Here is a 15,410-nt window from a genome sequence, read left to right as displayed (position 1 = left end):
AGTTCTAAACTACCTGGACGACTGGCTCATTTGTGCGGAGTTGCCAGGTCAGGCGCAGCAACACACAGAGCTTGTCACCAATCACCTATCCAGGTGACTAGGTCTGAAGGTGAATCATGTGAAAAGTCAACTGACGCCAGCTCAAGTAGAGCTCTACTTGGGTCTGAGTCTGGACTCCCAGTCCATGACAGCAGCGCTGTCGGACAACAGGCTGTCAAGCATATCAGCCTGCGTAGACCTATTCCAGTTAGGCAGAGCTTTACTAGTGGTGACATTCCAGAAGCTTCTGCGCCTGATGGCAGCAGCCTCTCAATCTCTTCCCCTGGGCCTCCTGCATATGCGGCCCCTCCAGGCCTGGTTCAACAGGATGGTCCCTCACCCAATGCTGAACCGCAACTGTTTGGTGACAGTGTCCAGATATTGTCTCCGGATTCTCTCGTGGTGGAAACAACCGACCCACCTACACCTAGGCGTCAGGCTGGGAGCGTTCACGAGAAGAGAAGTCGTTACCACCGACGCCTCCAACCACGGAACGGTCGGGGTGTGGAGGTCTCCATGGTGGGGCCAACACGTAAATCTTCTAGAACTGCAAGCAGTGTTTCTCACCCTTCAGTTCTTGCTAGAGGAGATCAGGCAGAGACACGTGCTTGTCCAGACAGACAACACGACAGTGGTGGCTTACATCAACCACCAGGGTGGTACAAGATCACCCAGTCTCAACAGGGTGGTCACCAGGCTTCTGGTCTGGGCTCACATCCACCTCCTCTCCCTCCAAGCGATACACTTACCCAGAGTGGTGAACATTGAGGCAGGTTCTGGACGGCTGACTCCATCCCGAGGTTGTGAGCCTCATATGGAAACAGTTTGGGAGAGCAGAGATCGACCTCTTTGCCTCCCAGGAGTCGACACATTGCACCCTGTGGTTCTCCATAAGAAGAGACGAAGGGTGTCTAGGGGTCGACGAATTGGCTAACCAGTGGCCAGCGCGTCCACTATATGCGTTTCCGCCGATAGCCTTGCTACCGCTGTGTCTGGAGAAGATCAGACAGGACAGGGCCACAGTCCTACTAGTAGCACCTCACTGGCCCAAGAGAGCCTGGTTTGCCTCACTGAGCTCCTGTGCGGACAGCCTTGGCAGTTGCCCAGTCGCCGCGACCTGCTCAGCCATGCGGTCTGTGGCATCACGACCCATCGAGCCTACAGCTCTGGGTTTGGTCCCCGAGCGGCTCCATTGAGCCGTCTGGGTTTGTCTAATAGGGTGATTGACACCTTACAGAATGCTAGGGCTGCCTCCACTCGTTCTCAGGATGGCTACAAGTGGGGCGTTTTTCAGACATTGTGTCTGTCGAAGGGAGAGGATCCCACGACATGCCCGATGGCAGTGATCTTGCAGTTTTTGCAAGACTGCTGGATGATGGGAAGAGCCCTTCTACTCTGAAAGTCTACCTGGCAGCTATTTCAGCTTGCCATGTGAAGATAGATTCATTCTCCCCAGGAGCACATTTCCTGGCGGGACAGTTTTTGAAGGGAGCTAAGGAAGGAAGGAAGTTCCTCACTGGCGGTTGAATGTCGTGCTGAATGCACTGACGAAACCACCTTTTGAGCCCATGCATTCCGCAGAGCTAAAGCTTTTGTCTTTTAAGACAGGTTTTTTGTTGGTAGTCACTTCTGCTAAGCGAGTAAGTGAGCTGCGGGCACTATCTGTCGCCAAAGCCTGTTTATATTTTGCAAAGAGGCGGTCATGAGTGACAGTCCGGACCAACCCTGCGTTTTTGCCGAAGAATATTTCGGCTTTCCATATCAATCAGTCGGTGGAGTTGGAGGCTTTTCACCCTCCTCTTTTCCAGTCCGACAGAGACAGAATGCTCCACACGCTATGCCCTGTCAGAGCGCTGCGTACTATGTGGAGAGGACAAAAGGTTGGCGCCAGTTGGAGCAACTCTTTGTTTGCTACGGTTCTCAGTCCCAAGGCCAGGCTCTGTCTAAACAGCGCCTGTCTAGGTGGCTAACGGAGACCGTGAAAATGGCGTATCAACTTGCGAAGATCACTGGCCATTCCACGAGCGGGCAGGCCACTTCTTGGACAATGTTCCAGGGTGCATCTGGCATGGACATATGCAATGCAGCATTGTGGGCGACCCCCCACACGTTCACGAGGTTCTACAGGATGAACATCGTGGATCTGCTATGTCCTGGGTTTGGATCGAGGGTGTTAAGGGCTGCCTCAGAGGCCGTCCCCTCAACTAAGGATTGATCGGTAAGTGACTTGTCACCTTGTAGGACTACTAGCGCGGTTAGCTCATAAGAGTCTTGCGCCTGTCCTCACGACGATTGGGTATACTTACCCATTAGTGATGGTTAATATTTCGTACTTGAAAGAGAACGTTAGGTTATTATCATAACCCTGGTTCTCTGAAATAGAAATATTAACCATAAGTCTTCGCGGTTGCTGCGGAGCCGTGAGACTCAAAAGTAAAAGGAGAATTTGCAAATGGCTGCAATGTGCTTTTGTCAGGGCAACTCACATTGCGTCATGCACTCTCGCGAGAGTTTGTTGGCATAATGCTTTTCAGTTCTTGGGTTCTTAAAGGGGAATAACCCATTAGTGATGGTTAATATTTCTATTTCAGAGAACCATGGTTATGATAATAACCTAACGATTTTATTTTTCACTTTGACATTATGGACTGTTTTGTGTTGATCAGTGGCAAAAACTAATTAAATCCATTTTGATTAAGAACATAAGAAAGTTTATAAACGAGAGGAGGCCATTCAGCCCATCTTGCTCGTTTGGTTGTTAGTAGCTTATTGATCCCAGAATCTCATCAAGCAGCTTCTTGAAGGATCCCAGGGTGTCAGCTTCAACAACATTACTGGGGAGTTGGTTCCAGACCCTCACAATTCTCTGTGTAAAAAAGTGCATCCTATCTTCTGTTCTGAATGCCCCTTCATCTAATCTCCATTTGTGACCCCTGGTCCTTGTTTCTTTTTTCAGATCAAAAAAGTCCCCTGGCTCGACATTGTCTATACCTTTTAGGATTTTGAATGTTTGAATCAGTTTGCCGCGTAGTCTTCTTTGTTCAAGACTGAATAGATTCAATTATTTTAGCCTGTCTGCATACGACATGCCTTTTAAACCCGGGATAATTCTGGTTGCTCTTCTTTGCACTCTTTCTAGAGCAGCAATATCCTTTTTGTAACGAGGTGACCAGAACTGAACACAATATTCTAGGTGAGGTCTTACTAATGCATTGTAAAGTTTTAACATTACTTCCATTGATTTAAATTCAATACTTCTCACAATATATCCGAGCATCTTGTTGGCCTTTTTTATAGCTTCCCCACATTGTCTAGATGAAGACATTTCTGAGTCAACATAAACTCCAAGGTCTTTTTTTATAGTTCCCTTCTTCAATTTCAGTATCTCTCATATGATATTTATAATGCACATTTTTGTTGCCTGTGTGCAGTACTTTACACTTTTCTCTATTAAATTTTTTTTAAATTTGCCATGTGTCTGCCCAGTTCTAAATGCTGTCTAGATCATTTTGAATGACCTTTGCTGCTGCAACAGTGTTTGCCACTCCTCCTATTTTTGTGCGGTCTTCAAATTTAACGAGTTTGCTTACTATACCAGAATCTAAATCATTAATGTAGATTAGGAATAGCAGAGGACCTAATACTGATCCCTGTGGTACACCACTGGTTACCTCGCTCCATTTTGAGGTTTCTCCTCTAATCAGTACTTTCTGTTTTCTACATGTTAACCACTCCCTAATCCATGTGCATGCATTTCCTTGAATCCCTACTGCGTTCAGTTTGAGAATTAATCTTTTATGCGGGACTTTGTCAAAAGCTTTCTGGAAATCTAAATAAACCATGTCGTATGCTTTACAATTATCCATTGTCGATGTTTCATCCTCAAAAAAGTCAAGCAGGTGAGTTAGACACGATCTCCCTTTCCTAAAACCATGCTGACTGTCTCCCAGGATATTGTTACCATATAGGCAATTTTCCATTTTAGATCTTATTATAGTTTCCATAAGTTTACATATAATACAAGTCAAGTCTGTAGTTACCTGGTGGGTCCCAGAATCACCCCCCTCCGTCCCCCACTCAACTCAGCCCAGCTTACTTACCTCTACATCAGCATTTCTTTCTTTCTATTGTGCTTGAGGTCCCCAGCCAGAATCTTTCCGTCTCAACCACAGCCAGTTGCTGCTCCTCTCTGCTGCTTCAGATAAGTTCTTCACTGTGCGACGCAACTCTTGGCCACTGAATCCGACGTCTCTGAGAAACCGGGTTGTAGAGTGTGCCATAAATCCTCGACAACCCACCTCCACTGGGTAAACCCGGACTCTCCATCCTCGCTGTTCCGCTTCAGTGGCTAGTTGAGCACACCGCAGTTTCTTCCTCTCATACGCCTCATCTACAGCATCCTTCCATGGCACTGTTAACTCTACCAGGTGAACAAGGCGAGTTGATCCAGACCACAAGACAATATCTGGTCGAAGGTTAGTGGTGGCAATCTCAGGTGGAAAAAGCCATTGACCAACATTTGCCAGCATTTTCCAGTCTCTAGCAGCTTCCAGTTGTCCTGGGCGAGGATTGGTTTTAACACCTTTTCTTGGTGGTTGCGCTCCTGGACGAAGGAATGTTGTCTTTTGTGTGTAATGTTTTGATGGAACAGGTGGCAACTTATTGGTCATGTTACGCTTGTCTTCCAATGCTAACCCCAAACATCGCAGCACCTGGTCATGGTGCCAAGTAAACCATCCTTGACTAAGAGCCACCTTACATCCTGTCAAAATGTGCCTTAATGTTGCAGGTGATGAACACAAAGGACATGAGGAATCCTCTCCTACCCAGAGGTTTAGGTTATGTGGTGATGGGAAAACATCATATGTTGACCTGATGAGGAAACTGATCCTGCTGTGTTCCATTGACCATAGGTCTTGCCAGCCAATCTTGCGTTGTTCCACACTCTCCTATCTCATCCATTCTCCCTGCTTGGCCTGGGAAATGGCCTTTATACACCTCATCCTCTCCTCCTGCTTTTGCACCTCGTTGACTACCAGCTTCCTCTGTTGAGCTGGGGCTGCCTTGTGCCATGTAGGAGGGGCTGAATTGAGACCAAGACCCCCTCTTCCATGCTGAACTTGCCCCATGATATCACCAATTCGAAGGGCAGCCTTTGCATCCTCCACAGCTTTCTTTGCAACCCACTTTCTTCCAGTTTTCAGCACAGGTGCTGCCTCCCTTACACATTTGTCGCGTGACTCTACTAATGTCATTTCCAGTCTGACCTTGGCGCGCTTAAACTCCTCGGTTAGAGCGGGTGCTGGTAGCTGCAGTATTCCTTTACCATAAAGTCCCACTCTACTGAGGCAGCGTGGAACTCCCAACCATTTCCTGATGTATGAACCGATTTAAGGCTTCCAGCTTCTCTACTGTTGTCAACCTCATACACAGTCAGTGGCCACAGCAACCTCGGCAGTAGACCAAACTGAAAGCACCAGAGTTTTAGTTTGCCTGGTAAAGTGCTGCTGTCTATGCTCTTCAACCCTTCCACTGCTTGTTGTCTAACTTCTCCCACATGAACTGTGTCCTTTAGATCCCCGTCGTACCATCTCCCAAGACTCTTCACTGGCTTCTCAGACACTGTTGGTATTGCCTCACTGTTAATGAAGAACGTTTTATCTACTACTTTACCTTTAATTATAGAGATGCTCCTTGATTTAGTGGGCTTGAATTGCATTCGTGCCCATTCAATGTTATTGGTTAATTTGCCCAACAACCGATTAGTGCAGGCTACTGTTGTAGTCATGGTTGCCATGTCATCCATGTATGCTCGAATTGGTGGTAGTCGCATTCCAGAAGCCAAGCACTCTCCTCCCACTACCCATTTTGATGCCCTAATGATTACTTCCATTGCCATGGTAAAAGCCAGTGGAGAAATGGTGCATCCTGCCATTATTCCAACCTCTAGGCATTGCCATGTGCTGAATTCTGAAGTTGAAAAACTAAATTGCAAATCTCCAAAGTAGGCTTTCACTAAATTTGTTATTGTCATCAAATGAAAAAATCAAATGCTGCCCATAGAAGTTCATGTGGCACTGAACCATATGCATTAGCCAAATTCAGGAATGTCACATGGAGCTCCTTCCTCTCCTTTTTAGCTGATTGAATTTGTTGCCAGATCACACTGATGTGTTCTAAGCATCCTGGGAAACCTGGAATGCCCGCTTTTTGTATTGAAGTGTCAATGAAGCAGTTCTTTAATAGGTAAGTTGACAATCTCTGAGCAATAATGCTGAAGAAAATCTTGCCTTCTACGTTTAATAGGGAAATAGGACGAAACTGACTGATGCTTGTAGAATCTTTTTCTTTAGGTATAAAGACTCCACCTGCTCGGCGCCATGCTCTTGGTACAACCTGTTTTTCCCATGCCACTTTCATCAATTTCCACAGAATTCGTAGAACTCCTGAAGCACTCTTGTACACTCTGTACGGAACTCCATTAGGCCCTGGAGATGATGAAGCCCTTGCTTTTTTCACAGCTTGCTCTATTTCTTTCCACTTAGGTGCACAGTCCTCCATTTGGTATTCTGGTGGATTGATAGGTGGGATGTCTGACGGAAATGACATAGGCTCCTGTCTTTTTGAATCTGTATGTGTTTCCTCCAAATATCTCTCCAGCTCAACCTTAGATGCTTTTAATGTGCCATTCTTCTCACTGGTGAATAACTTCTTTACAAATTTGAATGGGTCTTTATAAAAGTTAGCTCTCGCACGCTCCTTCTTTTTGTAGCGTTTCCGTAGGCGCTCAGCTCTGCGCAATGTTGCAAGCTTATCTTTTATCACCCTTTGCAAGAGATTGAGTCCCTCCTTCTGACTTTGTTCTGCTCTTCTCCATTGCTTCCTCAGCTGTCTCCTTTCTCTAACTAAGCGTTCAATCTCCTGCTGCCGTCTAGACTTTCCAGGAATAGTTTGTACTTTTTCCTTCCTTTTTTCAACTCCAAACCTCTCGCTTCCATATGTGTAGATGTGGGCAGCAGTGTGGAGTAGTGGTTAGGGCTTTGGGCTCTTGACCGGAGGGTTGTGGGTTCAATCCCTGGTAGGGGACACTGCTGCTGTACCCTTGAGCAAGGTACTTTGCCTAGATTGCTCCAGTAAAAACCCAACTGTATAAATGGGTAATTGTATGTAAAAAATTATGTGATATCTTGTAACAATTGGAAGTCGCCCTGGATAAGGGCGTCTGCTAAGAAATAAATAATAATAATAATAATAGATGATGTTCACAAATTTATCCAGCTTCTTTTCAGCTGTTCCACTTAACCTTTCCAGCAAAGCAGAGATCTGTATTTACTGTGTCCCATACAGTTTTCTCACAAGCTCTTGGCCATTTAACTCCAGGTTTGTGCCCGTCGAGGTTCTTTTCTCTCTTATGCTGGTTTGTCTGACCGGGTTCATAAGGATCATTAGGTTCATCACTAACTGTGTGCATGCAAGTCCTCCTCACATCTGTGACAGGGGTGCTGATATCCTGCGAACTGTGGTTTGCTTCCTGGCGCTGGATTTCATTCGACTGACTTGACTGACTTCTTAAGAAGTACTGATCAATGCGAGGCCCTTGTCCCTTCTCCCTCAAGCATTTCATTCTCCCTTGATGAATCTTGAAACCCCTGACCGTTGTCGCCTTGCTCCAGCCGCAGACACAAACCTGGAGTTCCATGTCTTTGCTAACTGCAGATCTTGAACTAGTCTTTTGTGAAGTACTCTCCATACTCATATCCGTTTCCATTCCTAAGTCGTTAACCGCGTTGTCCAACGTTGAGTCATCTTCCGCCTCCACTCTCGCAGACTCTAGGGGTATTTTTCTCTTTAATTTCTTAGAAGCCTTGGGCGGGTGTCTCCAGCATCCTGTAAACACAGAGCTGGATACTGCCGACAGGGGTAGCTAACCCTTGCCAGCCCCAATGGTGTCTCTTTCCTCCTGTCAGCTGTCTCTCCAGGCTGTCACGAGGTCTTTCCCTTGTTGCCAGCTGCACTATTCACAGCAGTCACTGGAAGTATCCAGATCTTCATGATTTCCATTACACGAGAGTAGATGTTAAAACTTCATGCTGATTTGAACTCGGCTCTCGCCAAGATAAGCACCAACTAAGACGTAGCTTTACAGTAAACTAATGTGATCCATAGGTGTCTCCATCCATTTGCGCTTCCTTCCATATGATGATGTAGATATCCTTCTGTCAGGTGTTGATGGCTGAAGTGTAATGCTGGCTCCAGGGATCAGCTTACTACATACTAAATAAGACAAAGAAACGGTAACTAATATTGTGCATCAAACATACTCGTGTCAGACACACAGCCTAACAAAACATAAACACAAAAGTTAACTATTCTGAGTAATGTCTTCCCAAGATCCTTAAATAGATTTTTTGTTAAAACTGCAGTTAAAAATGTAAAGGCTTGTAGGCTATTACTGTATCACATGTATACAGGCCTATTTGCTATTTACTTGTACCAGTACCTGATACAAAGGTCCAAGAAACACAGATGATGAACTATACGAAAAGAATTGGAAAGCTCCAAGCACACAAATGGTGGTCATGCATAAACAGAAAATTTCTTATACAGCGTTAACAAGACTAAAAGTTTGCAACAACAAAAATAAGTTATAAATAAGGCTTCTGATATTCAGTGTTTTACCCCAACTTTTATCCTTCCTTTAGGAATTCAATTGATACCTGTTAAGCCATTTGTGTATCTCAATCACAACTGAGAAATGTGCTAACAGTAAATAGTTTCACCAAAAAAAAAACTGTAAACTAAATAAATTCTACTTTAACACATTTCTCAGTTGTGACCTGAGATACATAAATTTTAAAAGGAGCGTTGAGAAGTCGTGGTAAAACACGGAAAATCAGAAGCCCAGTTATAAATAAGATTGCGCTTCCTACTGCGAGCCGCCACACCCACGACAATGTGCTCTGACCAATGCAGAGTTTGCTGATTGATAGGGAGACCAACAAGCAGAGAGCGTGGATTTGGAGATGAAAACTCTGACCCCTGTGTTGAACTTTAAAGTATGACATCACAGATTTGAGACCTGAGCTTTTAAAGGGAGAATAATAATAATAATTATTATTATTATTATTATTATTATTATTATTATTATTATTATTATTATTATCAGCTGTGATAAGGACAGTGAAACACTGATTACATATTATGGTATTTTATTCATAATCACCTCTGATTCCAGTCGGTGCATCCCTAGTTTTAACTGCAAAAAAGCAACGAAACATGTACAGTGAATGTTTTTATCATGTCACTTGATAGCATGTAAAACATGCTGAACTATTACAATTCCCACAACGACGAAAAAAACTGTTTAGATTGACAGTCTTCTGCAGGACGCACATCTACATCTCATAATAGTACTGTGTGGTGTGTGCGGCATTTTGATTGCTAAGACTACTGGTATGTTGCTGTGTATGATGCAGAAGGGATGTTCGCTGCTTCCCAGTGTCTCTGATCTTTAAATACACAACCTGTTAAAATATATTTATGAAGCACTTGTCCCACGGACCAGAGCATGTTGAAAATGTTTTGACGTTCCCAGACAAGACTTAAATTTGTAAACTCCTGTCTCGTCCAACCCAAGGGACAGGGTTGCACAAAAGGGAGCTTCCCTTTATTTCTCAGATGACACAAGCTCGGATAAACCCCTTCTAGTCTAGTCCACATAGCAAAAAAATGATTGTGCTCTAATAGTAAATAATTGCTGCTTGGTCTAAACCACTCTTGTCTTTTCCAGGATGCTTTGCAGGAGCATTATGAGAAGGATGGCTCTTTCCCTGGTCCACAGTTCAAACCCCCAAGGAGACCATGGACTCTACTAAATTTTTTCTTCTGGGCCACAGTTTTGCTTTCCCCACTTATCAGCTTTGCTTTTGGTGTATTTGTAAGCGGCTCCCCCCTCCTTATCATCGGGTTTCTGCTGTTTATTGGAATAGGTAATTGGTTTTTATTTTTATTTTCTGTTAGTTGAAAAGGTTTATTTATAGTTGGGTACCTGAGGCTGACATCAAAGTTAGATATCACTACAGAGATGCAAACAATTAAAAATATCTTTCTATTAACCAGATTGTCACTTAACTATACCACTACCTGGTCCCATTTAAATAAAAAAGGCTTGCAGGCTATACATGTTCATAACTAACAGCATTCAGCTTTTAAAGCAGGCAAAGCTAGGCCCTTGAAGTTCCAAGTCATCCATGTTACTTCCAGATGTGGGTCTGTTATACAAAATCATCTAACCAGACTTGCATCCCCCTTTTATGTGGCTACTTGGTGTTTTGATGATGAGTCTCCTACCCTCAGTCCTATCTATCTCTACTTCATTTCCAACTGTGTCCTCTGTTCCTGGTTTCTGGAACTGCACTTAAGGTATTGGTTCGGGTTAACTATGGACTTAATTAAAATTAACCTTTTTGTCTTTTTGTCAACTTTTTTCAGCATGCTTTGCTGTCAGGCGGCTAATAGGAGTGACTGAGATTGGAAAGGGCTCCAGTTACGGGAACCAGGAATTCAAGAAAAAAAATTAAGTTTTCTGACTCTCGTTAAAACAAAATGTTCAATGACCTTCACTAGAGGAGGGGAAAAAAAGACAACATCTAAAATCACCAGAAATACCGTCCGAAGAAACCAACTAAGGAGTGTAACCAGGTTGGAACGCCTGACAGCCAGTTTGATTTCAGGTCAAAAGAAAACAACACCAACAAAAAGTCTTTTTTTAAACCAATTTAAACCCATTTAATCTTTGTATTCCAATACTAAACTTAAATACTGGATATAGGGTGCTGTTTTAATTGTTATAACTGAATAATATAAAATGTTGTCAGTTAGATTTTTTTTTTTTTTTTTTAAATCGCCCAGAGTGACTCTTTCTGTGGAAAATGAAAGGCTTCTATCCTTTTAAAGTGCGGTGTGAAGCTGGATCTGGTCAAGTACAGGGGCACAATAAAGGTATTTTTAAATACTCAGAAAGCTTATCATTAAGAGAGAGAAAATGTGTGTTCCTTACGGTTCTGTTACTGCATTGATACTTAGGAATACATAGGTTTACTTTTTCATGTTCAAGAACAAATATCCTCTGTCCTTTTTACTAAATTAACATGTTTTTGTCTGTGACTTGAGAGTCATTAAAAAGATATATATTTGTTGTCATTAAACCAAACCCTAAGCCAAACATTACTTCTCGCTCTAAGATTTCAATCTATGGTAAAGACAAATATATCTGTTGTTTTGGATAAAAAATGATAAATTATAGATAAAATGTAGGGTTGCATTTATAACATACACCCTGGCTACGTGCCAGCGTTGGAGAGAAGCAGTGGTTTGCCTGTGGATTATTTAATATAGTTGGCAGTAAGCCTCTCTCCTGCTAGCCCTATGGCTGTAATGATCATTGATTCAAGCCCAAGTTTGGCTAGCCTTTTCCCAGTGTCTTGTATTAGACTTGCATCCAGACTGAGACAGCCCCTGCCAGGTATAGAACTCCATGGCATCCCTATGTGGCCATGGTCACTTATACATTTGGGTGGTATTGCTCCAGTGCTCAGAAATCCCAATAAGAAATTCACAAAGCCCCCCAGTTGATCATTTAGCCATGTGCATCTATATTTGACAAAGAAACCCTTCATTTGTACACAGAATGGTCATGTTTGTGTGAAGACTTACATTGGCATAGGAACGTTACAACTCTTTAAACACATTAGAAACTCATTGGGCCTGATTTTTCCAGCTTTGAGGCATTTTTGTAAATGTGTCCACAGTTGAAAATATAGTCCTGGCCCTTGTATCCAGAACAGAATCTTCAGGTTTAAATTTGTGCATGAAATAAAATGTTTTCAAAAGTCTGTTGATAAACAGGAACTAATCTTGCCGACTGCTGACACATTAAATGTGAAATGGAAATCTGCAGAAATGGTGTTAACTCCAAAGTCAGACTGTGAGTGTAACGTGTATCCCCAGTAGTGTAAAATATTGTAGCTAAATAAATGTCAGTAATAAAAGCGAAATTGAAAATAGTGGTGAAACCCTCTTCCTTGAAGGAAAACTTTTACTGTTCTAGATTATAAAGGTAACCAGCTTGGCACCCCAAAGCCCAATTTACTTTATGGCATATATACAAAAATATATAGCGTTCATATTAAATTTAACAGAATCTCAAAACTAGCAATGCAAACATGAATACACACCAAACTTCTTTGGAAATTAGTTTTGTGCACTTTATTAATGAACATTACTTCCCGTCATGCACAGAAGACCATTTATATTATTAACATTGTAATCATGTACCATCCTAGGACTTCACTCTTCAGACATGACTGGCTAATATCAATATATGCAGGGAGAGACATGTAGCTTGGCAGCATCTCTGTCATTGCTTGTTTACAGATGAAGCTGACTTTACCACTACAGCAGATACCTTAGTTTATCCTCTCCATTCTATCAGTCCCACAGTTAGCAGCATCACCATTTGCTAACTTGTTTACAAACTCAGGGAAGAGTTAGTCTGAAAGTTGTGGCACTAGTGAGTCAACACCTGCAGGTAGATGTGCCTTAGTACAGCATGTTGCGCATAACTGCTTTAACAATCAGGCTGTTCTATTATTTGCATGTGATGTTCTGATTGTGATTTGCATATATTACATGTAAAACATTTCCTGACGCATCTAGAATGGTGTGTCGTCCCAGCTAATCTTTGCCAGGCATATTTCTTTTTAGGCCACTATTAAATCTACTATTTAGTCTTTTTCATTGATATGATCAACTTGGATAACAATGAAAGTATGCCAGGTAGGGGAGCCAGGCTCACTAACCATCAACAAATAGCCAGAGAGATCCTTCATTCAGCTGACCTTGTAAATGTATGCCTATTTACAATCGGTCATTTTATCGCTACACACACACCCACAAAAACTTGGAACTTTGTACATTGCAGATAGTTTGAACCATGTTAAAGGAATATCATTAATAATCTCCAAGGTCTCAATCATTCAGGACATGTTAGTTGGAACTTTCTTAAGAACTTTTTAAGATGATTAACATCAATGTTGAGTGCTACCAGCAGAGCACCAAGAATATGCTGTATTTTGCCATAATACTTGTTGTCTTTTTGACTTAGTGCTGTGCATTCTTCAGAATGATTGTTGTGAACAAGTTCATAAAAAAAGGGCTCATGGCAGCTGGCAATTAGGACGTTTTTTTTTATTTTATTAATTTTGTGTAAACACTGGAATAGTTTTTATTAGTTAAATATATTGAACTGTTAACAAATATAAAATATTTGGTCTATATGTGAAGTGTCCATACAAGTTGCCTAGTCATTTTGATACTTTATTATTGTGAGGGGGGGGACACAAAATTTCCATACTTAAATGGAAGACTTTGATATCTGCTGCGTTATCGGTACTATGTGATACAAGATAGGTCAGTTCCCAAATGTTTACTTTTGAACTATTCTTTTGAATTAATGAACAAAATATAAACATGATGGCTGATTTAGTTTAGATGTTTCTATTTTGGCATGAACATAAAATTGTATTCATAACTGGACCAAAATCTTTAAATACAAACATACAGTTCAGATGTGCTTACAAAATTAAGTAACATTCAAAAGTTGACCACCATGAAATACGCCCACAATATGAAAAATGTGTGTACAAAAGGACAGTCCCTTTCATATATCCATATAATAAGCACTTTTAAATCTATTGGACCACATAATTTGACTATCAATATATTTAAGCTAGAAAGTATGAAAAATGTATGTACGTGAAGACAGACAGACATCTCAAATTCCAGATTCTGATGCTCTCAAAAACTTGTGCTAGAATGTCCTCATCATAACTGATTAAGCGGTTTTATAGATGTATGTAAATCTGTGAAGTGCTGCATCAATGCATGTGAAGCGGGGAATAATACGTACTGTTATTAATGATAGCATGTTAAAAAGAAAGAAAAAAACACTCCTGTATAGTGCTGTTGTATAGTGCCTTAGTACCAAATTGGGACAGATGGTGGTAGAAACGGGACATCTACAGCTGTAGCAGAGAATGAATAAAAATGGGAATGTACATGCACCAACTCCGATCCAGAACTTGCTGTACACTATATCTAAAGTTTCTACTTTTCATCGAACAAACCATCACATTAGCCCATGCAATTGTAGAATTCTGTGTGCAACAAAGGGTAAAAGTGGAAGCAGGCACAGTTTATCTACTTTTTCAATTATATTGTTTGGTAGGAAGAATAGCAAGCTCAATGGGGTCTTCTTTAATGCAATCCTAAGTTTTTAAGTAAGGATTTACCAGTGATACCTCGTAGTGAACCAAGTAAAATCTGATTGAATTAGTATAAGCTAAATGCAAGCACACGCTGGTTTATGAACAATATAACCAGTAAAGAAAATGTGTATCCTTAGTATATGTAGAACTAAGGACACTCAAGAAAGAGTTATTTTAATTGGTTTCAATGATCTGTAATTCATACATCTTGTTATAACAATTAATTAGTCAATGGCTTGAAAACTTGTAAGATGATTGATTGGCTTAAAAACAGTTATTAATCTCTGATATAAAGTACTTTTGGAGACTAAAAAACACCTATGGTACTGCTCTCTGTGTCAGGTATTATTGCTTAATTGTGCTGACTACCAGCTAATTTGAAATGCACTGTATATGTTTCCTCGTGAAAAAAGTTAAAATACTAATAATAATATTGATTGTAGCTTTTCAACATTTTTTTTCTGATTCAGGGAGGGGCAACATGGAGAGGTATGTGTGCCCTGCACCCTCCCTCTCAGTTTTGGAATATGGTGCACCATGTAGAAAATGGCCTCTGGCCAGACACAAACACATGTATTGGGGGGACACCACTGACTAGAGCTTACTCCTGTGAATGTGTACATATGTATAAACTGCTCCCATGGTTTGAAAAAATGATATTACATTGTGGGATACCAAGGTCACATTAACAATCTTAAATACTATACTGCTATTAAAAGAAAAATAATTATAGTGACCTGTAGTAACAGATTGTAGAACGCATTTTTATTAAAAGGATTTTATTTGTAACCTTACCAGCACTAGTTTGTAAATTAAAATATAAGTGAATCATGAAATACACTGTACCATATCCTGCACACTACTGATTCAGTTAAGGCTGGGCAGCTTGGACTGTTTTCCATTTATTGTCTATGAGCTGTTTGAAGTTTCAGTTCTGATATCAAAAAGGCTGTACAGCCTTTAACTAAAGAGCCAACAAAACTCATAAATTGTGTAATTTTAGCAGTTGCATTTTTTGTAAGAAAGCCACTAAGAATATGGGGG

At 41.5% G+C, this 15,410-nt stretch overlaps 1 long non-coding RNA gene across 1 annotated transcript; it reads left to right on the top strand.

The window, feature by feature from the left end:
- Positions 1-2,605: 2,605 nt before the first annotated feature.
- On the top strand, positions 2,606-14,808 carry LOC131730125 (uncharacterized). Its single transcript, XR_009323890.1, has 2 exons — positions 2,606-10,028; positions 10,531-14,808. It is a non-coding gene; the product is annotated as an uncharacterized LOC131730125 (long non-coding RNA).
- Positions 14,809-15,410: the final 602 nt, after the last annotated feature.

The sequence above is a fragment of the Acipenser ruthenus genome, unplaced genomic scaffold, assembly GCF_902713425.1.
Source record: "Acipenser ruthenus unplaced genomic scaffold, fAciRut3.2 maternal haplotype, whole genome shotgun sequence".
Taxonomy (NCBI): domain Eukaryota; kingdom Metazoa; phylum Chordata; class Actinopteri; order Acipenseriformes; family Acipenseridae; genus Acipenser; species Acipenser ruthenus.
This window is presented reverse-complemented; position numbering and strand designations above follow the sequence as displayed.